Source organism: Oncorhynchus masou, unplaced genomic scaffold (assembly GCF_036934945.1).
Source record: "Oncorhynchus masou masou isolate Uvic2021 unplaced genomic scaffold, UVic_Omas_1.1 unplaced_scaffold_948, whole genome shotgun sequence".
In the NCBI taxonomy this organism is placed as follows: domain Eukaryota; kingdom Metazoa; phylum Chordata; class Actinopteri; order Salmoniformes; family Salmonidae; genus Oncorhynchus; species Oncorhynchus masou.
This window is the reverse complement of record NW_027015975.1, coordinates 24,853-52,510: the sequence shown is the minus strand read 5'-3', so window position 1 is coordinate 52,510 and position 27,658 is coordinate 24,853. Positions and strand designations below refer to the sequence as shown.

At 48.7% G+C, this 27,658-nt stretch overlaps 1 pseudogene; it reads right to left on the bottom strand.

Moving 5' to 3' along the window:
* Window positions 1–11,316, bottom strand: part of LOC135538370 (serine/threonine-protein kinase TBK1-like) — a 66,102-nt pseudogene extending 54,786 nt beyond the window's left edge.
* Window positions 11,317–27,658: the final 16,342 nt, after the last annotated feature.

The window sequence follows — 27,658 nt, the reverse complement described above, 5'->3', positions numbered from 1 at the left end:
TGATAGAGATACCTCCACTAGGTAGTGTTATTCTACAGAGAGTATATACAGATAGTATATACCTCCACTAGGTAGTGTTATTCTACAGATAGTATATACTGACAGAGATACCTCCACTAGGTAGTGTTATTCTACAGAGAGTATATACTGACAGAGATACCTCCTCTAGGTAGTGTTATTCTACAGAGAGTATATACTGATAGAGATACCTGCACTAGGTAGTGTTATTATACAGATAGGTATCTCTATCAGTATACAGAGAGTATATACCTCCACTAGGTAGTGTTATTCTACAGATAGTATATACTGATAGAGATACCTCCACTAGGTAGTGTTATTCTACAGATAGTATATACTGACAGAGATACCTCCTCTAGGTAGTGTTATTCTACAGAGAGTATATACTGACAGAGATACCTCCTCTAGGTAGTGTTATTCTATAAATTACAGGATATATAACTGACCTCCTCCTCCACAGCGAACAGCTTGACGATGTTCTTATGGTTGAGTTTCTTCAGGACCTCAAACTCTCTCATTTGGACGTCGAGTGGTCGCAGGAAACTGAGGTTGTTGAACACCTTCACCGCATATAGGTCCCCCGTTTTCTGGTGTTACAGAACACAGTGTTATATACAGGTGTGTTTTCAGGTGTTACAGAACACATAGTGTTATATACAGGTGTGTTTTCAGGTGTTACAGAACACATAGTGTTATATACAGGTGTGTTTTCAGGTGTTACAGAACACATAGTGTTATATACAGGTGTGTTTTCAGGTGTTACAGAACACATAGTGTTATATACAGGTGTGTTTTCAGGTGTTACAGAACACATAGTGTTATATACAGGTGTGTTTTCAGGTGTTACAGAACACATAGTGTTATATACAGGTGTGTTTTCAGGTGTTACAGAACACACAGTGTTATATACAGGTGTGTTTTCAGGTGTTACAGAACACACTGTTATATACAGGTGTGTTTTCAGGTGTTACAGAACACAGTGTTATATACAGGTGTGTTTTCAGGTGTTACAGAACACAGTGTTATATACAGGTGTGTTTTCTGGTGTTACAGAACACATAGTGTTATATACAGGTGTGTTTTCAGGTGTTACAGAACACATAGTGTTATATACAGGTGTGTTTTCAGGTGTTACAGAACACATAGTGTTATATACAGGTGTGTTTTCAGGTGTTACAGAACACAGGTCCACCATTATCTTTAACAGAAAAATATTCTGTGTTTAAACTTTAGGTAGAAGACGATATACAGGTCCCCTGTTTTCTGATGTTAGAAAACAAAACATTATTAAACCTTAAATAGCAAACCACGAATTGCCTGCGTGCACTGAGTAGTGAAATCTACACTACATGACCAAAAGTATGTGGACACCTGCTCAGCCATCATCTCATTACAAAATCACGGGCATGAATATGGAGACGGTCCCCCCTTTTCTGCTATAACAGCATCCACTCTCCTGGGAAGGCTTTCCACTAGATGTTGGAACATTGCTGCTATAACAGCCTCCACTCTTCTGGGAAGGCTTTCCACTAGATGTTGGAACATTGCTGCTATAACAGCCTCCACTCTTCTGGGAAGGCTTTCCACTAGATGTTGGAACATTGCTGCTATAACAGCCTCCACTCTTCTGGGAAGGCTTTCCACTAGATGTTGGAACATTGCTGCTATAACAGCCTCCACTCTTCTGGGAAGGCTTTCCACTAGATGTTGGAACGTTGCTGCTATAACAGCCTCCACTCTTCTGGGAAGGCTTTCCACTAGATGTTGGAACATTGCTGCTATAACAGCCTCCACTCTTCTGGGAAGGTTTTCCACTAGATGTTGGAACATTGCTGCTATAACAGCCTCCACTCTTCTGGGAAGGCTTTCCACTAGATGTTGGGACATTGCTGCTATAACAGCCTCCACTCTTCTGGGAAGGCTTTCCACTAGATGTAGGAACATTGCTGCTATAACAGCCTCCACTCTTCTGGGAAGGCTTTCCACTAGATGTTGGGACATTGCTGCTATAACAGCCTCCACTCTTCTGGGAAGGCTTTCCACTAGATGTTGGTACATTGCTGCTATAACATCCTCCACTCTTCTGGGAAGGCTTTCCACTAGATGTTGGAACATTGCTGCTATAACAGCCTCCACTCTTCTGGGAAGGCTTTCCACTCTTGTTGGAACATTGCTGCGGGGACTTGCTTCCATTCAGCAACAAGAACATTAGTGAGGTGGGGCGATTAGGCTGCGAGACAGGCCAATTCGCCCGACCTCACTGAGCTCGCAGTCAGCGTTCCAATTCATCCCGAAGGTGTCCGATGAGGTTGAGGTCAGGGCTCTGTGCATGCCAGTCAAGTTCTTCCACACCGATGTCAACAAACCATTTCTGTAGGGACCTTGCTTTGTGCTCGGGGGGCAAGGAAGGGGACTTCCCCAAACTATTGCCACAAAGATGGAAGCACAAAATCTTCTAGAATGTCATTGTATTCTGTAGCGTTAAGATTTCCCTTCACTGGAACTAAGGGGCCTAGTCTGAACCATGAAAAACATCCCCAGACAATTATTCCTCCTCCACCAAACGTTACAGCTGGCACCGAAGAACGGGTTGAAATAGTAGAATCCACTCATTTGAAGGGGTGTCCACATACTGCTGTATATATAGTGTATTTTTTATTTGACCTTTTTTTAACAAGGCAGTTAAGAACAGATTCTTATTTACAATGACGGCCTCCGGGGGAACGGTGGGTTAACTGGTCTAGGAACAGTGGGTTAACTGGTCTAGGAACGGTGGGTTAACTGGTCTAGGAACAGTGGGTTAACTGGTCTGGGAACAGTGGGTTAACTGGTCTAGGAACAGTGGGTTAACTGGTCTGGGAACAGTGGGTTAACTGGTCTAGGAACGGTGGGTTAACTGGTCTAGGAACAGTGGGTTAACTGGTCTAGGAACAGTGGGTTAACTGGTCTAGGAACAGTGGGTTAACTGGTCTAGGAACGGTGGGTTAACTGGTCTAGGAACAGTGGGTTAACTGGTCTAGGAACAGTGGGTTAACTGGTCTAGGAACAGTGGGTTAACTGGTCTATGAACAGTGGGTTAACTGGTCTAGGAACAGTGGGTTAACTGGTCTAGGAACAGTGGGTTAACTGGTCTAGGAACAGTGGGTTAACTGGTCTAGGAACAGTGGGTTAACTGGTCTAGGAACAGTGGGTTAACTGGTCTAGGAACAGTGGGTTAACTGCCTAGGAACAGTGGGTGAACTGGTCTAGGAACAGTGGGTGAACTGGTCTAGGAACAGTGGGTTAACTGGTCTAGGAACAGTGGGTGAACTGGTCTAGGAACAGTGGGGTTAACTGGTCTAGGAACAGTGGGTTAACTGGTCTGGGAACAGTGGGTTAACTGGTCTAGGAACAGTGGGTTAACTGGTCTAGGAACAGTGGGTGAACTGGTCTAGGAACAGTGGGGTTAACTGGTCTAGGAACAGTGGGTTAACTGGTCCAGGAACAGTGGGTTAACTGGTCTAGGAACAGTGGGTTAACTGGTCTAGGAACAGTGGATTAACTGGTCTAGGAACAGTGGGTTAACTGGTCTGGGAACAGTGGGTTAACTGGTCTGGGAACAGTGGGTTAACTGGTCTAGGAACGGTGGGTTAACTGGTCTAGGAACAGTGGGTTAACTGGTCTATGAACAGTGGGTGAACTGGTCTAGGAACAGTGGGGTTAACTGGTCTAGGAACAGTGGGTTAACTGGTCCAGGAACAGTGGGTTAACTGGTCTGGGAACAGTGGGTTAACTGGTCTAGGAACAGTGGGTTAACTGTTCCTAGATCAGTTAACCCACTGTTCCTAGACCAGTGGGTTAACTGATCTAGGAACAGTGGGTTAACTGGTCCAGGAACAGTGGGTTAACTGGTCTAGGAACCGTGGGTTAACTGGTCTAAGAACAGTGGGTTAACTGGTCTAGGAACAGTGGGTTAACTGGTCTAGGAACAGTGGGTTAACTGGTCTAGGAACAGTGGGTTAACTGGTCTAGGAACAGTGGGTTAACTGGTCTAGGAACAGTGGGTTAACTGATCCAGGAACAGTGGGTTAACTGGTCTAGGAACAGTGGGTTAACTGGTCAAGGAACAGTGGGTTAACTGGTCAAGGAACAGTGGGTTAACTGGTCTGGGAACAGTGGGTTAACTGGTCTAGGAACAGTGGGTTAACTGGTCTAGGAACAGTGGGTTAACTGGTCTAGGAACAGTGGGTTAACTTGTCTAGGAACAGTGGGTTAACTGCCTTGTTCTGGGGCAGAACAACAGGTTTATACCTTGTCAGTTTGGGGATTCAATCGAGCAACCTTTCGGTTACTGACCCAATGTTATAACCACTAGGCTTCCCTGCCGTCCCGTATCTAGGGAACAGGTTGCCATCAGGGACACAGCCCCAGTGAGACAGTTCATCAGGGACACAGCCCTAGTGAGACAGTCCATCAGGTCCCATCAGGGACACAGCCCTAGTGAGACAGTCCATCAGGTCCCATCAGGGACACAGCCCCAGTGAGACAGTTCATCAGGTCCCATCAGGGACACAGACCTAGTGAGACAGTCCATGAGGGACACAGCCCTAGTGAGACAGTCCATCAGGTCCCATCAGGGACACAGCCCCAGTGAGACAGTTCATCAGGGACACAGCCCTAGTGAGACAGTCCATCAGGTCCCATCAGGGACACAGCCCTAGTGAGACAGTTCATCAGGTCCCATCAGGGACACAGCCCTAGTGAGACAGTCCATGAGGGACACAGCCCTAGTGAGACAGTCCATCAGGTCCCATCAGGGACACAGCCCCAGTGAGACAGTTCATCAGGGACACAGCCCTAGTGAGACAGTCCATCAGGTCCCATCAGGGACACAGCTCTAGTGAGACAGTCCATCAGGTCCCATCAGGGACACAGTCCTAGTGAGACAGTTCATCAGGGACACAGCCCCAGTGAGACAGTCCATCAGGGACACAGCCCCAGTGAGACAGTCCATCAGGTCCCATCAGGGACACAGACCTAGTGAGACAGTTCATCAGGGACACAGCCCCAGTGAGACAGTTCATCAGGGACACAGCCCCAGTGAGACAGTCCATCAGGTCCCATCAGGGACACAGTCCTAGTGAGACAGTCCATCAGGGACACAGCCCCAGTGAGACAGTCCATCAGGTCCCATCAGGGACACAGACCTAGTGAGACAGTTCATCAGGGACACAGCCCCAGTGAGACAGTCCATCAGGGACACAGCCCCAGTGAGACAGTCCATCAGGTCCCATCAGGGACACAGCCCCAGTGAGACAGTCCATCAGGTCCCATCAGGGACACAGCCCCAGTGAGACAGTTCATCAGGGACACAGCCCCAGTGAGACAGTTCATCAGGGACACAGCCCTAGTAAGACAGTCCATCAGGGACACAGCCCTAGTGAGACAGTCCATCAGGGACACAGCCCTAGTGAGACAGTCCATCAGGGACACAGCGCTAGTGAGACAGTCCATCAGGGACACAGCCCTAGTGAGACAGTCCATCAGGTCCCATCAGGGACACAGCCCTAGTGAGACAGTCCATCAGGGACACAGCCCTAGTGAGACAGTCCATCAGGGACACAGCCCTAGTGAGACAGTCCATCAGGGACACAGCCCTAGTGAGACAGTCCATCAGGTCCCATCAGGGACACAGCCCTAGTGAGACAGTCCATCAGGTCCCATCAGGGACACAGCCCTAGTGAGACAGTCCATCAGGGACACAGCCCCAGTGAGACAGTTCATCAGGTCCCATCAGGGACACAGCCCTAGTGAGACAGTCCATCAGGGACACAGCCCCAGTGAGACAGTTCATCAGGTCCCATCAGGGACACAGCCCTAGTGAGACAGTCCATCAGGGACACAGCCCCAGTGAGACAGTCCATCAGGTCCCATCAGGGACACAGCCCTAGTGAGACAGTCCATCAGGGACACAGCCCCAGTGAGACAGTTCATCAGGTCCCATCAGGGACACAGCCCCAGTGAGACAGTTCATCAGGTCCCATCAGGGACACAGACCTAGTGAGACAGTCCATCAGGGACACAGCCCTAGTGAGACAGTCCATCAGGGACACAGCCCCAGTGAGACAGTCCATCAGGTCCCATCAGGGACACAGCCCTAGTGAGACAGTCCATCAGGTCCCATCAGGGACACAGCTCTAGTGAGACAGTTCATCAGGTCCCATCAGGGACACAGCCCTAGTGAGACAGTCCATCAGGGACACAGCCCTAGTGAGACAGTCCATCAGGGACACAGCCCCAGTGAGACAGTCCATCAGGTCCCATCAGGGACACAGCCCTAGTGAGACAGTCCATCAGGGACACAGCCCTAGTGAGACAGTCCATTAGGGACACAGCCCCAGTGAGACAGTCCATCAGGGACACAGACCTAGTGAGACAGTCCATCAGGGACACAGACCTAGTGAGACAGTCCATCAGGGACACAGCCCTAGTGAGACAGTTCATTAAGTGCCATTGATGTTCATTCTGTCAGAATCAAACAGACAGAACCAAACCCAAAGACATGTTCAGACCCATCCTAATGTGTGTTGGCATCCTCCCTCTAGTCGAGAGAGACCTGGGAAAGCCCCTGTGGAGACAGAAGGGAAAGCCCCTGTGGAGAGAGAAGGGTTAGCACGCTAGCTTAGACTGATATGGCTGAGCAGACAACCATAACCCTCTGTGACATGAACAGTTGGTGAAACGTCTCAGAATGGCTAGTTAGTGAGACAACAGACAGTGAACAACAGTACTATATTAGACTTCCTGTTTGGCCTACATGTCAACAAATAAAACAACAAATCAAATCAAATTTATTTGTCACATACACATGGTTAGCAGATGTTAATGCGAGTGGACATCTGAGTGTAGCACTACACTTCTGCTCTTGCATCCACGCAGGTGAGAGACTGCCAAGATGTTTGGTGGAGAGACTGCCAAGATGTTTGGTGGAGAGACTGCCAAGATGTTTGGTGGAGAGACTGCCCAGATGTTTGGTGGAGAGACTGCCCAGATGTTTGGTGGAGAGACTGCCCAGATGTTTGGTGGAGAGACTGCCCAGATGTTTGGTGGAGAGACTGCCCAGATGTTTGGTGGAGAGACTGCCCAGATGTTTGGTGGAGAGACTGCCCAGATGTTTGGTGGAGAGACTGCCCAGATGTTTGGTGGAGAGACTGCCCAGATGTTTGGTGGAGACTGCCAAGATGTCCCCCTCAGTTACAGTCCCACCTCCCCCCCAGTTACAGTCCCCACCCTCCCCTAAGTAGAAGTGCCCCCCCCGCACCCGTTACCGTTCCCCCCACCCCTCAGTTATGTTCCTACCATTCCCCCACCCCACAGTTACAGTCCCCCCTCCCTCAGTGCTGCCCATAGATACAGTTGAAGTCGGAAGTTTACATACACTTAGGTTGGAGTCATTAAAACTTTTTTTCAACCACTCCACATATTTCTTGCTAACAAACTATAGTTTTGGGCAAGTCGGTTAGGGCATCTACTTTGTGCATGACACAAGTAATTTTTCCAACAATTGTTTAACAACAGATTATTTCACATATAATTCACTATATCACCATTCCAGTGGATCAGAAGTTTACATACACTAAGTTGAGTGTGCCTTTAAACAGCTTGGAAAATTATCTGACCAGTCCGATACCTTGTGTCTGCCACGGTAGATGTTAGTGTTAGCCCTGTACCTCGTGTCTGCCACGGTAGATGTTAGTGTTAGCCCTGTACCTCGTGTCTGCCACGGTAGATGTTAGTGTTAGCCCTGTACCTCGTGTCTGCCACGGTAGATGTTAGTGTTAGCCCTATACCTTGTGTCTGCCACGGTAGATGTTAGCCCTGTACCTTGTGTCTGCCACGGTAGATGTTAGCCCTGTACCTTGTGTCTGCCACGGTAGATGTTAGTGTTAGTCCTGTACCTCGTGTCTGCCACGGTAGATGTTAGTGTTAGCCCTGTACCTCGTGTCTGCCACGGTAGATGTTAGTGTTTGCCCTGTACCTCGTGTCTGCCACGGTAGATGTTAGTGTTAGCCCTGTACCTCGTGTCTGCCACGGTAGATGTTAGTGTTAGCCCTATACCTTGTGTCTGCCACGGTAGATGTTAGCCCTGTACCTTGTGTCTGCCACGGTAGATGTTAGCCCTGTACCTCGTGTCTGCCACGGTAGATGTTAGTGTTAGCCCTGTACCTCGTGTCTGCCACGGTAGATGTTAGTGTTAGCCCTGTACCTCGTGTCTGCCACGGTAGATGTTAGTGTTAGCCCTGTACCTCGTGTCTGCCACGGTAGATGTTAGTGTTAGCCCTGTACCTCGTGTCTGCCACGGTAGATGTTAGTGTTAGCCCTGTACCTTGTGTCTGCCACGGTAGACGTTAGCCCTGTACCTTGTGTCTGCCTCGGTAGATGTTAGTGTTAGCCCTGTACCTTGTGTCTGCCACGGTAGATGTTAGCCCTGTACCTTGTGTCTGCCTCGGTAGATGTTAGTGTTAGCCCTGTACCTTGTGTCTGCCACGGTAGATGTTAGTGTTAGCCCTGTACCTTGTGTCTGCCACGGTAGATGTTAGTGTTAGCCCTGTACCTTGTGTCTGCCACGGTAGATGTTAGTGTTAGCCCTGTACCTCGTGTCTGCCTCGGTAGATGTTAGTCTTAGCCCTGTACCTTGTGTCTGTCACGGTAGACGTTAGCCCTGTACCTTGTGTCTGCCACGGTAGATCTTAGCCCTGTACCTTGTGTCTGCCACGGTAGATGTTAGTGTTAGTCCTGTACCTCGTGTCTGCCACGGTAGATGTTAGTGTTAGCCCTGTACCTCGTGTCTGCCACGGTAGATGTTAGTGTTTGCCCTGTACCTCGTGTCTGCCACGGTAGATGTTAGTGTTAGCCCTGTACCTCGTGTCTGCCACGGTAGATGTTAGTGTTAGCCCTATACCTTGTGTCTGCCACGGTAGATGTTAGCCCTGTACCTTGTGTCTGCCACGGTAGATGTTAGCCCTGTACCTCGTGTCTGCCACGGTAGATGTTAGTGTTAGCCCTGTACCTCGTGTCTGCCACGGTAGATGTTAGTGTTAGCCCTGTACCTCGTGTCTGCCACGGTAGATGTTAGTGTTAGCCCTGTACCTCGTGTCTGCCACGGTAGATGTTAGTGTTAGCCCTGTACCTCGTGTCTGCCACGGTAGATGTTAGTGTTAGCCCTGTACCTTGTGTCTGCCACGGTAGACGTTAGCCCTGTACCTTGTGTCTGCCTCGGTAGATGTTAGTGTTAGCCCTGTACCTTGTGTCTGCCACGGTAGATGTTAGCCCTGTACCTTGTGTCTGCCTCGGTAGATGTTAGTGTTAGCCCTGTACCTTGTGTCTGCCACGGTAGATGTTAGTGTTAGCCCTGTACCTTGTGTCTGCCACGGTAGATGTTAGTGTTAGCCCTGTACCTTGTGTCTGCCACGGTAGATGTTAGTGTTAGCCCTGTACCTTGTGTCTGCCACGGTAGATGTTAGTGTTAGCCCTGTACCTTGTGTCTGCCACGGTAGATGTTAGTGTTAGCCCTGTACCTTGTGTCTGCCACGGTAGATGTTAGTGTTAGCCCTGTACCTCGTGTCTGCCTCGGTAGATGTTAGTCTTAGCCCTGTACCTTGTGTCTGTCACGGTAGACGTTAGCCCTGTACCTTGTGTCTGCCACGGTAGATCTTAGCCCTGTACCTTGTGTCTGCCACGGTAGATGTTAGTGTTAGCCCTGTACCTTGTGTCTGCCACGGTAGATGTTAGTGTTAGCCCTGTACCTTGTGTCTGCCTCGGTAGATGTTAGTGTTAGCCCTGTACCTTGTGTCTGCCTCGGTAGATGTTAGTGTTAGCCCTGTACCTTGTGTCTGCCACGGTAGACGTTAGCTGTAGCTCCCTGGCCCAGCAGGTCTGAGATGAGCCACAGGTAGTTGGCTGTGCTCTGCATGATGATGGCTTCAGGTTCACCTGTAGTGGAGAACAAACCAGCACATTCAGATAGCACACTCAGGGGAATGACATATTGAACAACTAGCTCTGGTCCAGGTTGTTAGTGAGGCTTCTTCCTGAAGGCTCAACATTAGCAAGCTGCACCAACGCCAAGGACCAGAGCTAACAGTGGTCCTGGGTCACTCATAGAGTAGATAAAGAGAGCAACATTAGGTTATAGCAACCCCTGAAACAGTAACTGTCAATTAGTATCATGACTGGTGTAGCTATGGTCATAATAACATGCATTCTGTGTACTTCAAATATCAATCATTTCTGGTAAATATTGAATAGATATTTCACTAGCTAGGTTTCCAATCCAAATTGTTGGCAGATTTTAAAGTGCATACTCTAAATTCTACATAAACTGACTTGTTGCTGGGGGGGGGTAAATGTGCCTAGACTGGTTATGGCAGGTGTGTTCTCGCCACCAGTGCGGGTACACTGTCTACATGATGAGATTATTATGGATAGAAGTGAGAATATTTGGATTTGTCAAACGGCATCAAGAGCATCACCATGGCTTTCACCACCCTGTGAAGTTCATCATATAATGTATTTCACCTGTAGCCTGATAAACTGCACCGCTTTCTGAATCGTAGTGGGAGATAATGTAGTGGGAGACACCATATCATCCCATGACTCCAAATGGGTTTAAAATCGGTTATAAATATTTGCGCATAAAGAGGGCTCAAACCACCATTTCGCACATAATTAAATGTACATACATAAAAATATTCCACCATGATTAACTATTATCTAAGGGTATTTATAAAATTGTACCAAAACTTCCTGTTTCCATCACAGCTGTCGTGCTAAAAATACGACTTTTACTGGCATAAAAACTGTCGATGCGTTGAGTAAAATCCACTTCCTGACTCAGTGTCACAGCCAATAGGAGGCCTCGCTGATCCACTGAGAAATTAGAGAAAAATCAAACCCACCGCATTAAATCTAGACTAGAGGGATAATCCATTATACTGTATTAGCTGGATCTCAAGCAGTGTAAATATGTGTGAAACTGACGTACCGGCGCCGATCACTTTATTACACCGTGACGCCATGGGAAACCCCCCTCCGGCCCAACGCGTTCACAATTATGACAAATATAGACAGCTCTCTGTCCATGACAATGTCCTAGCTACATGTCAAAGTCTAACGTTATAGTAATGGTCAGAAACGTCATTTGACTATGACAAAATGCTGTAGTAACGTATCTAGGTAGCTAAAGTTGTGCGCCCTAACTACGCATCAGGCTATTCACCCAAGCAATGGTCTATGTTACCTTTTAATAATGTCTTCTTAACTAGCTAACTGTACCAAATAACGCCGAAGGAGGAGGAAAACGTATTTAGATAAACGTTTTATTCGTGTCTTGTTAGTCGGTCTGATTCACAGTGAAAAACAACAACAAAGATGACAGTTCCCACCTCCACAAAACCATATACACCGACATTACATAAGTACAACTGGGAAGGTCGCCACCAGGGAAGGACGACACCGTGTGCAGTTAAAACACGTTGTAGTCATACAATATAACTTTATATTTTTACATTTTGTCAGGTAAAAATCATAAGTATAATTAGGTTGTGTTTATTTCCTTACCTCCGGAAAAACCAGAATCCTTTCACTTCTGGATCACGTGATGGGAATAACCCAATCAGAAAGCAGTATGGAAAAGGGGGTGTGGTTCCTCTTTACCGTACTTCCTGGAAAAGAGACTATAAATATGAGTCATAAGAAAGCTACAGTGTCGTTTTGATTTCAGGTGCATCGGCCCAGTTGTCTTTTCATAGAGCCTGGATGGGGAAAACGAAAGCACCGACACCGAGTTTATAAAAACACAGAGGCGCAACATCTTAAGACTTCCGGGAACGCTTTCGAAGCAGATCAGAACGGAGTTTGAGAAGTAAATTGGAGAAGTGAGCAATTATTCTTTAGACGTACGTTCTCTCGAAATCTAAAGGCACAACCAGCCAATGTCTTTACAAGTTGAACATTTTACTACTCCAACCTCGTGAAAATAAACTGATACCTTTTTAAAATGCTCGTCAAAAACAACTTTATATCGAAGGAGCGCCTTATTAGAGATGACGGTTGGCACATGCGCAGTTCGGCGCGAGTTGAGTTAGCCCCGAAAACGTGTTAATGCGCATGTGTTTAGCTATCCGACGTCGCCAACAAGCGTGAGCTGGGATTTCTATCTTCATACTGTACGGTCTTTGGCAACAGTCACGCTGAATAATCATGGATTTATCCTATATTAGTTCAAGGTTGTGGTGAATTAGAGCGGAACAGCACGGTACCTGTTAAAGATACCCCCCCCGGGGGGGGAATGTTGGTTGCTGCTCTGTGCATACATAACACACTGGAAGATAGACAAAAGGACATATACAGACAATACAGTAGAAAAGTGCAATTCATGAGCATTCAATGATTCATCTGCACATAAAATTCTAATAGTCACATGTGCCGAATACAACGGGTAACGCTTACTTACAATGCAGTTAAAAATATATGAAATAAGAAATAAAAGTAACAGGTATATCAATAACAGGTATATCAATAGCAAAGGGCCTCCCAGGTGGCGCAGTGGTCTAAGGATTCTGGGTTCGAGTCCATGCTCTGTCTCAGTGGTCTAAGGCTGTGCCACCAGAGATTCTGGGTTCGAGTCCATGCTCTGTCTCAGTGGTCTAAGGCTGTGCCACCAGAGATTCTGGGTTCGAGTCCAGGCTCTGTCTCAGTGGTCTAAGGCTGTGCCACCAGAGATTCTGGGTTCGAGTCCAGGCTCTGTCTCAGCCGGCCGTGACTGGGAGACGCACAATAGGCCCAGCATCGTCCGGGTTTGGCCAGCAGGGATATCCTCATCGCGCACTAGCGACTCCTGTGGCGGGCGCATTGTCAGTGTTGTGTCGTCGCCAAACTTAACGATCATGTTGGAGTCGTGCCGAGCCGTGCAGTCATGAGTGAACAAGGAGTACAGGAGGGGACAGAGCACGATCCCCTGTGTTGAGGATCAGTGTGGAGAATGTGTTGTTGTGGAGAATTGTCTCAGAAATATAATACTCTTACAAGAACTTGTGAATTCAATGTACACTTTAATACAAAGTAGCAAAACTGAGCCCTTCCATGGAAGGACCCTATCATAAACACAACAGGGCCAAGCCCCTCCCTCTCATATTACAGAATCCTGCCTTTCTAGGATTCTGTCGTATAACGTATAGAGGCCCCTCCCTCTATATGAAAATAGCTTCCCTTGACCTTTTGTTATTTTCTTCTCATCTCAGAGCTTGTTCACGCCCACTAATGCTCATATCTGCTTTTGGTTATCACGATGGTAGAACCCTTTTCACGTCCTAAACATAATTGCATAAATAATGTATGCATCACGTGTTAGTCATCAGTTATCTTGCTTCCATCTTTCTTCCTGTATCCTGCTGACCATAGTACGTCCAGCTGTCATAGATGTACGTATGGTCTTGGTTAATGTACTCTTTCAAAAATAGAGCATAGCCTGGGTGTCAAAAGGCCTGGGTGTCATCTTCTCTTAATGTGCATGTCCTTGCTACTTCAGCCTGGCAACTAGACCTTTTTAATGCTCAGCTCTCCTTAATGGTTCGCTCCAACAACCCTCACCACCTGGGGACGGCCCGTCAGGAAGTCCAGGATCCAGTTGCAGAGGGAGGTGTTTAATCCCAGGGTCCTTAGCTTATTGATGAGCTTTGAGGGCACTATGGTGTCGAATGCTGAGCTGTAGTCAATGAATAGCATAGGTAGTCTTTGGCACAGGCACTATGGTGGTCTGCTTAATACATGTTGGTATTACAGACTCGGACAGGGAGAGGTTGAAAATGTCAGTGAAGACACTTGCCAGTTGGTCAGCGCATGCTCGCAGTACACGTCCTGGTAATCCGTCTGGCCCAGCGCCCTTTTGAATGTTAACCTGTTTAAAGGTCGTGATCACACAGTCGTCTGGAACAGCTGGTGCTCTCATACATGTTTCAGTGTTATTTACCTCGAAGCGTGCATAGAAGTCGTTTAGCTCGTCTGGTAGGCTCGTGTCACTGGGCAGCTCTCGGCTGTACTTCCCATTGTAATCTATAATGGTTTGCAAGCCCTGCCACATCCGATTAGCATCGGAGCTGGTGTAGGACGATTTGAACTTGACACTTTGCCTGTTTGATGGTTCGTCGGAGGGCATTGCGGGAAATCTTATAAGCTTCCGGGTGCGAGTCCTGCTCCTTGAAAGCGGCAGCTCTTGCCTTTAGCTCAGTGCGGATGTTGCCTGTAACCAATATCTTCTGGTTGAGGTATGTACCTATAGTCACTGTGGGGACGACATAATCAATGCACTTATTGATGAAGCCAATGATGTACTCCTCAATGCCATCGGAGGAATCCCTGAACATATTCCAGTCTGTGCTAGCAAAACAGTCCTGTGGTTTAGTATCTGCTTCACTTTCTTATTGACAGAGTCACTGGTACTTCCTGCTTTAGTTTTTGCTTGTAAGCAGGAATCAGGAGGATAGAATTATGGTCAGACTTGCCAAATGGAGGGCGAGAGTGAGCTTTGTACGCGTCTCTGTGTCTGGAGTAAAGGTGGTCTAGAGTTTTTCCCCTCTGCACATTTTACATGCTGATACAAATTTGGTAAAACAGATTTAAGTTTCCCTGCTAGGAGCGCCGCCTCTGGATGAGCGTTTTCCTGTTTTCTTATGGCGGAATACAGCTCATTGAGTGTGCCAGCATCGGTCTGTGGTGGTGTGTCAACAGCTATGAAAAAGTGTGGTCTACAGCTTTTCATGAGATACTCTACCTCGGGCAAGCAAAACCTCGAGACTTCCTTAGATATCGTGCACCAGCTGTTGTGTGTGTGTGTGTATATATATATATATATATATATATATATTTTTTTTTTTTGCCATAGTCCAGAACACTGGTCCTCCTGGTAGTTTAACTACAATGTTAGCTCTAGGCCAGAACACTGGTGGTTTTAAACATTGAGGAGCCTTACTACCATTGGGACAAAGGATAATTTGTCCCCATTTCTTTTTTCCCCTGGTACCCTGTAGCTCAAACTCCTGGTTAAAGAGGATGTCTGGGGTCCAGCAGCTCATGTGGGCTTTTGTTAAGGCACTTATATCATCCAGACCTGTCTGCTTGGCCCCGAGCACCTTACTATGCTGAACATTGTTCTCTGGAAAACATTAGCATTTCCATACCAGAAAATGATACGATATGTTAAGACACTTCCAATGAATGACTTGTACAGTGACAATAGAACACAATCAACATTAAGAGCTTCCTTAAACAGTACAGACTGTTTCTGCCCATCTTCCTAATGTACTGTCTTCGGCAACAGCCGTGCTGTATAATCATATGGTCTTTGCCTACAATAGATCAGGGTTGTTGTCAATTAGAGACGGACAGCACAGTACCTGTTATCACTTATCAGGGACCACTGTGCTATTTGGAGGTTTATATGTGAGGGAGTCCTGTCCCAGAGTGTTGCCATGGAAACAGGAACCAAGAGGTTTATACGTGAGGGAGTCCTGTCCCAGAGTGATGCCATGGAAACAAGAACCTAAATGTTTATACGTGAGGGAGTCCTGTCCCAGAGTGTTGCCATGGAAACGAGAACCTAGAGGTTTATATGTGAGGGAGTCCTGTCTCAGTGGGTGGGCCTACGCCCTCCCAGGCCCACCCATGGCTACACCCCTGCCCAGTCATGTGAAATCCATAGACTAGAGGCCTAAAGAATTTATTTCAATTGACAGATTTTCTTATATAAACTGAAACTCAGTAAAATCTTGAAAATGTTGCATGTTGTTTATATTTTTGATCAGAATAGTTTTCCTTTCAGGAGTAAAATGTAGTCAACCTGTCGCCCGGACCCCATCCACAGATATGTAATATCAGAGAGGACCTATGGTTTGGTGACACTAAAACCACTTCAATGATCTCAGTGTTTGGAGGGTTCACCAACCTGTCGCCCGGACCCCATCCACAGACATGTAATATCAGAGAGGACCTATGGTTTGGTGACACTAAAACCACTTCAATGATCTCAGTGTTTGGAGGGTTCACCAACCTGTCGCCCCGACCCCATCCACAGATATGTAATATCAGAGAGGACCTATGGTTTGGTGACACTAAAACCACTTCAATGATCTCAGTGTTTGGAGGGTTCACCAACCTGTCGCCCCGACCCCATCCACAGACATGTAATATCAGAGAGGACCTATGGTTTGGTGACACTAAAACCACTTCAATGATCTCAGTGTTTGGAGGGTTCACCAACCTGTCGCCCGGACCCCATCCACAGACATGTAATATCAGAGAGGACCTATGGTTTGGTGACACTAAAACCACTTCAATGATCTCAGTGTTTGGAGGGTTCACCAACCTGTCGCCCCGACCCCATCCACAGACATGTAATATCAGAGAGGACCTATGGTTTGGTGACACTAAAACCACTTCAATGATCTCAGTGTTTGGAGGGTTCACCAACCTGTCGCCCCGACCCCATCCACAGACATGTAATATCAGAGAGGACCTATGGTTTGGTGACACTAAAACCACTTCAATGATCTCAGTGTTTGGAGGGTTCACCAACCTGTCGCCCGGACCCCATCCACAGACATGTAATATCAGAGAGGACCTATGGTTTGGTGACACTAAAACCACTTCAATGATCTCAGTGTTTGGAGGGTTCACCAACCTGTCGCCCCGACCCCATCCACAGACATGTAATATCAGAGAGGACCTATGGTTTGGTGACACTAAAACCACTTCAATGATCTCAGTGTTTGGAGGGTTCACCAACCTGTCGCCCGACCCCATCCACAGACATGTAATATCAGAGAGGACCTATGGTTTGGTGACACTAAAACCACTTCAATGATCTCAGTGTTTGGAGGGTTCACCAACCTGTCGCCCGACCCCATCCACAGACATGTAATATCAGAGAGGACCTATGGTTTGGTGACACTAAAACCACTTCAATGATCTCAGTGTTTGGAGGGTTCACCAACCTGTCGCCCGACCCCATCCACAGACATGTAATATCAGAGAGGACCTATGGTTTGGTGACACTAAAACCACTTCAATGATCTCAGTGTTTGGAGGGTTCACCAACCTGTCGCCCCGACCCCATCCACAGACATGTAATATCAGAGAGGACCTATGGTTTGGTGACACTAAAACCACTTCAATGATCTCAGTGTTTGGAGGGTTCACCAACCTGTCGCCCCGACCCCATCCACAGACATGTAATATCAGAGAGGACCTATGGTTTGGTGACACTAAAACCACTTCAATGATCTCAGTGTTTAGAGGGTTCACCAACCTGTAGGTTATATAGTGGGAGGGTTCACCAACCTGTAGGTTATATAGTGGGAGGGTTCACCAACCTGTAGGTTATATAGTGGGAGGGTTCACCAACCTGTAGGTTATATAGTGGGAGGGTTCACCAACCTGTAGGTTATATAGTGGGAGGGTTCACCAACCTGTAGGTTATATAGTGGGAGGCTACACCAACCTGTAGGTTATATAGTGGGAGGCTACACCAACCTGTAGGTTATATAGTGGGAGGCTACACCAACCTGTAGGTTATATAGTGGGAGGGTTCACCAACCTGTAGGTTATATAGTGGGAGGGTTCACCAACCTGTAGGTTATATAGTGGGAGGGTTCACCAACCTGTAGGTTATATAGTGGGAGGGTTCACCAACCTGTAGGTTATATAGTGGGAGGGTTCACCAACCTGTAGGTTATATAGTGGGAGGGTTAGAGGCTACACCAACCTGTAGGTTATATAGTGGGAGGGTTCGAGGCTACACCAACCTGTAGGTTATATAGTGGGAGGGTTCATCAACCTGTAGGTTATATAGTGGGAGGGTTCACCAACCTGTAGGTTATATAGTGGGAGGCTACACCAACCTGTAGGTTATATAGTGGGAGGGTTAGAGGCTACACCAACCTGCAGGTTATATAGTGGGAGGGTTCACCAACCTGTAGGTTATATAGTGGGAGGGTTCACCAACCTGTAGGTTATATAGTGGGAGGGTTCACCAACCTGTAGGTTATATAGTGGGAGGGTTCACCAACCTGTAGGTTATATAGTGGGAGGGTTCACCAACCTGTAGGTTATATAGTGGGAGGGTTCACCAACCTGTAGGTTATATAGTGGGAGGGTTCACCAACCTGTAGGTTATATAGTGGGAGGGTACACCAACCTGTAGGTTATATAGTGGGAGGCTACACCAACCTGTAGGTTATATAGTGGGAGGGTTCACCAACCTGTAGGTTATATAGTGGGAGGGTTAGAGGCTACACCAACCTGTAGGTTATATAGTGGGAGGGTTCACCAACCTGTAGGTTATATAGTGGGAGGGTTTACCAACCTGTAGGTTATATAGTGGGAGGCTACACCAACCTGTAGGTTATATAGTGGGAGGCTACACCAACCTGTAGGTTATATAGTGGGAGGGTTAGAGGCTACACCAACCTGTAGGTTATATAGTGGGAGGGTTAGAGGCTACACCAACCTGCAGGTTATATAGTGGGAGGGTTCACCAAGGCATCACAAGGTCTTTAGTTCCCAGTCCCAACCTGTAGGTTACACTGCCTTGCGAAAGTATTCGCCCCCCTTGAACTTTGCGACCTTTTGCCACATTTCAGGCTTCAAACATAAAGATATAAAACTGTATTTTTTTTTGAAGAATCAACAACAAGTGGGACACAATCATGAAGTGGAACGACATTGGATATTTCAAACTTTTTTAACAAATCAAAAAATGAAAAATTGGGCGTGCAAAATTATTCAGCCTCTCTACTTTCAGTGCAGCAAACTCTCTCCAGAAGTTCAGTGAGGATCTCTGAATGATCCAATGTTGACCTAAATGACTAATGATGATAAATACAATCCACCTGTGTGTAATCAAGTCTCCGTATAAATGCACCTGCACTGTGATAGTCTCAGAGGTCCGTTAAAAGCGCAGAGAGCATCATGAAGAACAAGGAACACACCAGGCAGGTCCGAGATACTGTTGTGAAGAAGTTTAAAGCCGGATTTGGATACAAAAAGATTTCCCAAGCTTTAAACATCCCAAGGAGCACTGTGCAAGCGATAATATTGAAATGGAAGGAGTATCAGACCACTGCAAATCTACCAAGACCTGGCCGTCCCTCTAAACTTTCAGCTCATACAAGGAGAAGACTGATCAGAGATGCAGCCAAGAGGCCCATGATCACTCTGGATGAACTGCAGAGATCTACAGCTGAGGTGGGAGACTCTGTCCATAGGACAACAATCAGTCATACGCCCAATTTTTCAGTTTTTGATTTGTTAATAAAGTTTGAAATATCCAATAAATGTCGTTCCACTTCATGATTGTGTCCCACTTGTTGATTCTTCACAAAAAATACAGTTTTATATCTTTATGTTTGAAGCCTGAAATGTGGCAAGGGGGCCGAATACTTTCGCAAGGCACTGTATATAGTGGGAGGGTGTGATGTTGCCAAGGCAACAAGGTCTTTAGTTCCCAGTACCAACCTGTAGGTTATATAGTGGGAGGGTGTGATGTTGCCAAGGCAACACAAGGTCTTTAGTTCCCAGTCCCAACCTGTAGGTTATATAGTGGGAGGGAGTGATGTCGCCAAGGCAACACAAGGTCTTAAATTCCCAGACTCAACCTGAGGCTGCAGCCTCTAAAATGACAAGTTCAATCAAAGCTGTTGTGTGGCAGAACGAGGCCTGGCGCAGTTAGGCTGTGTGCACACGACAAGTCTGGTCTGATTGTGTTCATGCTGGATTTATCTGAGATTATCAGCTGTTTACCTGAGAGAGAGGGGGCGGTAGAGAGAGAGAGGGGGCGGTAGAGAGAGAGAGGGGGGCGGTAGAGAGAGAGAGGGGGCGGTAGAGAGAGAGAGAGGGGGCGGTAGAGAGAGAGAGGGGGCGGTAGAGAGAGAGAGGGGGGCGGTAGAGAGAGAGAGGGGGCGGTAGAGAGAGAGGGGGTGAGGTAGAGAGAGAGGGGGTGAGGTAGAGAGAGAGGGGGGTGAGGTAGAGAGAGAGGGGGTGAGGTAGAGAAGAGAGAGGGTGAGGAAGAGAGAGGGTGAGGTAGAGAGAGAGAGGGTGAGGTAGAGAGAGAGAGAGGGTGAGGTAGAGAGAGAGAGAGGGTGAGGTAGAGAGAGAGAGAGGGTGAGGTAGAGAGAGAGAGGGTGAGGTAGAGAGAGAGAGAGGGTGAGGTAGAGAGAGAGAGAGGGGTGAGGTAGAGAGAGAGAGAGGGTGAGGTAGAGAGAGAGAGGGTGAGGTAGAGAGAGAGAGGGTGAGGTAGAGAGAGAGAGAGGGTGAGGTAGAGAGAGAGAGAGGGTGAGGTAGAGAGAGAGAGAGAGGGTGAGGTAGAGAGAGAGAGAGAGGGTGAGGTAGAGAGAGAGAGAGAGGGTGAGGTAGAGAGAGAGAGAGAGGGTGAGGTAGAGAGAGAGGGGTGAGGTAAAGAGAGAGGGTGAGGTAGAGAGAGAGAGAGGGTGAGGTAGAGAGAGAGAGAGGGTGAGGTAGAGAGAGAGAGAGGGTGAGGTAGAGAGAGAGAGAGAGAGGGTGAGGTAGAGAGAGAGAGGGTGAGGTAGAGAGAGAGAATGGCCAAAGATTAGAGGGAATGGTTGAGTGATAACGGACAGAACGAAATATGAATAAACAACGTTCAAGTTGAAAGTTCATTCATTTTATTTAAAAAACAAAACAAAAATCCACATTTAATTTTGTTCCAACAGCTTCTTGTAGTATTGAATGGGCTGTACACATCCATTCCACCCTGGTTTACATGGAAAGCAAATCAACGTAGAAAAAGAAGAGTTGAGTGGAAATTAAAATAATCATTCTGACTAACCAAATGTTGGTTGAGCTGTATACATCCTTGCAAAGCACCATGGGTATCAAAATGGATGAATGATAAAATGTTCAAACTGCCAATAAACCTCTGCTGTGTTCCTCGTCTTTATGTCAGAGCTCCAGAAACATGGAGACAAAAAGGGCTTTTTGGCACCCTATAGGGCCCCAAATGGCACCCTATTCCCTATATCCTGCACTCCTTTAGGGCCCTGGTCAAATGTAGTGGGCTATATAGGGAATAGGGCCCTGTGAATAGGGTGCTATAGGGCCCTGGTCAACAGTAGTGCACTATATAGGGAATAGGGTGCCATAGGGCTCTGGTCAACAGTAGTGCTCTACATGGGGAATAGGGTCCCATTGAGCCCTGGTCAAATGTAGTGGGCTATATAGTGAATAGGGTCCCATTGAGCCCTGGTCAAATGTAGTGGACTATATAGGGAATAGGACCCTGGGAATAGGGTGCTATAGGGCCCTGGTCAACAGTAGTGGACTATATAGGGAATAGGGTCCCATTGAGCCCTGGTCAAATGTAGTGGGCTATATAGTGAATAGGGTCCCATTGAGCCCTGGTCAACAGTAGTGCACTATATAGGGAATAGGGCCCTGGGAATAGGGTGCTATAGGGCCCTGGTCAACAGTAGTGCTCTATATGGGGAATAGGGTGTCATTTGGGACAGCATCGATAACAAGCATCTAACGTCAGAACAACAACTTGTTTTACCCTTCTAACCAACACAAGTGTTAAATCAAGCTACTCCACTTCCCTTCTCTCACCAGCAGTCGTCCACTCAACAGACATTTTGGAAAAGCAGCTACCATCAGAGACCGATGCTGGTAGACCAGAAGACCTCTGTTATCAATGTAAAGTCCCAGGACAGGCCTCTGACATCATATCCTCCCTCTCCACAACCACCATGTGTACATCATGAACCTCTGACATCATATCCTCCCTCTCCACAACCACCATGTGTACATCATGAACCTCTGACATCATATCCTCCCTCTCCACAACCACCATGTGTACATCATGAACCTCTGACATCATATCCTCCCTCTCCACAACCACCATGTGTACATCATGAACCTCTGACATCATATCCTCCCTCTCCACAACCACCATGTGTACATCAGGAACCTCTGACATCATATCCTCCCTCTCCACAACCCCCATGTGTACATCATGAACCTCTGACATCATATCCTCCCTCTCCACAACCACCATGTGTACATCATGAACCTCTGACATCATATCCTCCCTCTCCACAACCACCATGTGTACATCAGGAACCTCTGACATCATATCCTCCCTCTCCACAACCACCATGTGTACATCATGAACCTCTGACATCATATCCTCCCTCTCCACAACCACCATGTGTACATCATGAACCTCTGACATCATATCCTCCCTCTCCACAACCACCATGTGTACATCATGAACCTCTCAGAACTGCAGCACCAACCTTCTTCACCACATCGCTCGTTCAAACGTCCAGACCACACAAACACATTCCTCCTCCTATCCATCTGAGCAGTGTGTATCATGTTGTCTGTACCAGGACGTACCATCAGAACTGTAAAGTGCACTTAGAGAATGACCACATTTCCAACAATGCTGGTTGTATCTAAAAACAGACAGGGGACAGACAGGAGACTTTTCTAGAGACAGACAGGAAGAGGGGCTCAGCAAGGGCCTGGACAGAAGACGGCCATTTTGATCAAGATACATAGCTGTAACAGTAGTAGCAGAGAAGATCGAGAGAACCAGGATCTTGTAATGTCCTTCCAGTCTATATTGAAAGTTGGCCTGCCCATTGGACAACAAAAAGACAGATGGACGTTTTGAGGTATGTGTGAACGTTCTGAGGGGAAGACAGCTACATCTCACCCTGAGTTTCAGTCTGAAATGTCCCACAGCCCTGATTGGATAAACAGGGAGAGACAACCCAACCCAGTTTAAACAAGGATCCCTTTCCCCACGACCATCTTTCAGTTTGAGACGGGACAGAGACGGGACAGAGAGACAGACGGGACAGAGACAGAGACGGGACAGAGACAGACGGGACAGAGACGGGACAGAGAGACAGAGAGACAGACGGGACAGAGACACAGACGGGACAGGACAGAGACACAGACGGGACAGAGAGACAGACGGGACAGAGACACAGACGGGACAGGACAGAGACACAGACGGGACAGAGACACAGACGGGACAGAGACACAGACGGGACAGAGACACAGACGGGACAGAGAGACAGAGAGACAGACGGGACAGAGACACAGACGGGACAGGACAGAGACAGAGACGGGACAGAGAGACAGAGAGACAGACGGGACAGAGACACAGACGGGACAGGACAGAGACACAGACGGGACAGAGAGACAGACGGGACAGAGACACAGACGGGACAGGACAGAGACACAGACGGGACAGAGACACAGACGGGACAGAGACACAGACGGGACAGAGAGACAGAGAGACAGACGGGACAGAGACACAGACGGGACAGGACAGAGACACAGACGGGACAGAGAGACAGACGGGACAGAGACACAGACGGGACAGGACAGAGACACAGACGGGACAGAGACACAGACGGGACAGAGACACAGACGGGACAGAGACACAGACGGGACAGAGACACAGACGGGACAGAGACACAGACGGGACAGAGACACAGACGGGACAGAGAGACAGAGAGACAGACGGGACAGAGACACAGACGGGACAGGACAGAGACAGAGACGGGACAGAGACAGAGACGGGACAGAGACAGAGACGGGACAGAGACACAGACGGGACAGGACAGAGACAGAGACGGGACAGAGACAGACGGGACAGAGAGACAGAGAGACAGACGGGACAGAGACACAGACGGGACAGAGAGACAGACGGGACAGAGACACAGACGGGACAGAGAGACAGAGAGACAGACGGGACAGAGAGACAGAGAGACAGACGGGACAGAGAGACAGAGAGACAGACGGGACAGAGAGACAGACGGGACAGAGAGACAGAGACACAGACGGGACAGGACAGAGACACAGACGGGACAGAGAGACAGACGGGACAGAGACAGACGGGACAGAGACAGACGGGACAGAGACAGACGGGACAGAGACAGACGGGACAGAGACAGACGGGACAGAGACAGACGGGACAGAGACAGACGGGACAGAGAGAGACGGGACAGAGAGAGACGGGACAGAGACAGACGGGACAGAGACAGACGGGACAGAGACAGACGGGACAGAGACAGACGGGACAGAGACAGACGGGACAGAGACAGACGGGACAGAGACAGACGGGACAGAGACAGACGGGACAGAGACAGTATGAAAGGATAGTTGATATTGTCTAAGATTGTCGCCATGCGTTTGGACTGTCCGACACATCGTAGAAAAATAAAATGAGGCATATATTTAAAGACGGAATGACCAAGTACTGCAAGAATTCAATGAAAAGATATACAATGTTCTTCTTTATAGCTTATAAATACGGTAATATACACTATGTGGTACAAAAATATTAAAACACTGCAAAAAAAACAACTAAATGATTCAAGAACTGATCAGGTACAATAACTAGTCCTCTGTGGAGAAGTTTCCCTCGGGGGAGGGGGGTTTCCCTCGGGGGCAGATGGGGAGAAGTTTCCCTCGGGGGAGATGGAGGAGAAGTTTCCCTCGGGGGGGAGATGGAGGAGAAGTTTCCCTCGGGGGGAGATGGAGGAGAAGTTTCCCTCGGGGGGGAGATGGAGGAGAAGTTTCCCTCGGGGGAGATGGAGGAGAAGTTTCCCTCGGGGGAGTGGAGGAGAAGTTTCCCTCGGGGGGGAGAAGTTTCCCTCGGGGGAGAAGTTTCCCTCGGGGGAGAAGTTTCCTCGGGGGGGAGATGGGGAGAAGTTTCCCTCGGGGGAGATGGAGGAGAAGTTTCCCTCGGGGGAGATGGGGAGAGGCAGAGAGAATACTGGGTAGACCTCAGAAGGTAGGCTACAGCGTAAGATAGATGACCCCCCCCCCCCTCAGTAACAGATGTGTTCTGGGTCTCTTATCCAGACAGGATAGATGACCCCCCCCTCAGTAACAGATGTGTTCTGGGTCTGTCCCATCCAGACAGGATAGATGACCCCCCCCTCAGTAACAGATGTGTTCTGGGTCTGTCCCATCCAGACAGGATAGATGACCCCCCCCTCAGTAACAGATGTGTTCTGGGTCTCTTATCCAGACAGGATAGATGACCCCCCCCCTCAGTAACAGATGTGTTCTGGGTCTCTTATCCAGACAGGATAGATGACCCCCCTCAGTAACAGATGTGTTCTGGGTCTGTCCCATCCAGACAGGATAGATGACCCCCCCCCTCAGTAACAGATGTGTTCTGGGTCTGTCCCATCCAGACAGGATAGATGACCCCCCCCTCAGTAACAGATGTGTTCTGGGTCTGTCCCATCCAGACAGGATAGATGACCCCCCCTCAGTAACAGATGTGTTCTGGGTCTGTCCCATCCAGACAGGATAGATGACCCCCCTCAGTAACAGATGTGTTCTGGGTCTGTCCCATCCAGACAGGATAGATGACCCCCCTCAGTAACAGATGTGTTCTGGGTCTCTTATCCAGACAGGATAGATGACCCCCCCCTCAGTAACAGATGTGTTCTGGGTCTGTCCCACCCAGACAGGATAGATGACCCCCCTCAGTAACAGATGTGTTCTGGGTCTGTCCCATCCAGACAGGATAGATGACCCCCCCTCAGTAACAGATGTGTTCTGGGTCTCTTATCCAGACAGGATAGATGACCCCCTCAGTAACAGATGTGTTCTGGGTCTGTCCCATCCAGACAGGATAGATGACCCCCCTCAGTAACAGATGTGTTCTGGGTCTGTCCCACCCAGACAGGATAGATGACCCCCCTCAGTAACAGATGTGTTCTGGGTCTCTTATCCAGACAGGATAGATGACCCCCCTCAGTAACAGATGTGTTCTGGGTCTGTCCCATCCAGACAGGATAGATGACCCCCCTCAGTAACAGATGTGTCCTGGGTCTGTCCCACCCAGACAGGATAGATGACCCCCCCTCAGTAACAGATGTGTTCTGGGTCTGTCCCATCCAGACAGGATAGATGACCCCCCCTCAGTAACAGATGTGTTCTGGGTCTGTCCCATCCAGACAGGATAGATGACCCCCCCCCTCAGTAACAGATGTGTTCTGGGTCTGTCCCATCCAGACAGGATAGATGACCCCCCTCAGTAACAGATGTGTTCTGGGTCTGTCCCATCCAGACAGGATAGATGACCCCCCTCAGTAACAGATGTGTTCTGGGTCTGTCCCATCCAGACAGGATAGATGACCCCCCTCAGTAACAGATGTGTTCTGGGTCTGTCCCATCCAGACAGGATAGATGACCCCCCCTCAGTAACAGATGTGTTCTGGGTCTGTCCCATCCAGACAGGATAGATGACCCCCCTCAGTAACAGATGTGTTCTGGGTCTGTCCCATCCAGACAGGATAGATGACCCCCCCTCAGTAACAGATGTGTTCTGGGTCTCTTATCCAGACAGGATAGATGACCCCCCTCAGTAACAGATGTGTTCTGGGTCTGTCCCATCCAGACAGGATAGATGACCCCCCTCAGTAACAGATGTGTTCTGGGTCTGTCCCATCCAGACAGGATAGATGACCCCCCTCAGTAACAGATGTGTTCTGGGTTTGTCCCACCCAGACAGGATAGATGACCCCCCCTCAGTAACAGATGTGTTCTGGGTCTCTTATCCAGACAGGATAGATGACCCCCCCCCTCAGTAACAGATGTGTTCTGGGTAAAGATCATCTTCAGTTGCAGTCTGGCATTTAAAACAAAAACATACAAAAAAATATAAAATAACCTCAAATGACAGAACATAGATTTTGGTTGAATATTGTGCAGTAATAACCTCATCAGATGTGCGAATCTGTTTCCCATCACACAACAGACCTTCTGTGAACCCTGACCTCGACCTCTGTAGTGACGAGGGGCCCCGGGTCGGGTCAGGAGTGTTGTGGTAGTGACGAGGGGCCCCGGGTCGGGTCAATAGTGTTGTGGTAGTGACGAGGGGCCCCGGGTCGGGTCTGGAGTGTTGTGGTAGTGACGAGGGGCCCCGGGTCGGGTCTGGAGTGTTGTGGTAGTGACGAGGGGCCCCGGGTCGGGTCTGGAGTGATGTGGTAGTGACGAGGGGCCCCGGGTCGGGTCGGGTCTGGAGTGATGTGGTAGTGACGAGGGGCCCCGGGTCGGGTCTGGAGTGTTGTGGTAGTGACGAGGGGCCCCGGGTCGGGTCGGGTCTGGAGTGATGTGGTAGTGACGAGGGGCCCCGGGTCGGGTCGGGTCTGGAGTGATGTGGTAGTGACGAGGGGCCCCGGGTCGGGTCTGGAGTGATGTGGTAGTGACGAGGGGCCCCGGGTCGGGTCTGGAGTGATGTGGTAGTGACGAGGGGCCCCGGGTCAGGAGTGATGTGGTAGTGACGAGGGGCCCCGGGTCGGGTCTGGAGTGATGTGGTAGTGACGAGGGGCCCCGGGTCGGGTCTGGAGTGATGTGGTAGTGACGAGGGGCCCCGGGTCGGGTCTGGAGTGATGTGGTAGTGACGAGGGGCCCCGGGTCGGGTCTGGAGTGTTGTGGTAGTGACGAGGGGCCCCGGGTCGGGTCAGGAGTGTTGTGGTAGTGACGAGGGGCCCCGGGTCGGGTCTGGAGTGATGTGGTAGTGACGAGGGGCCCCGGGTCGGGTCAATAGTGT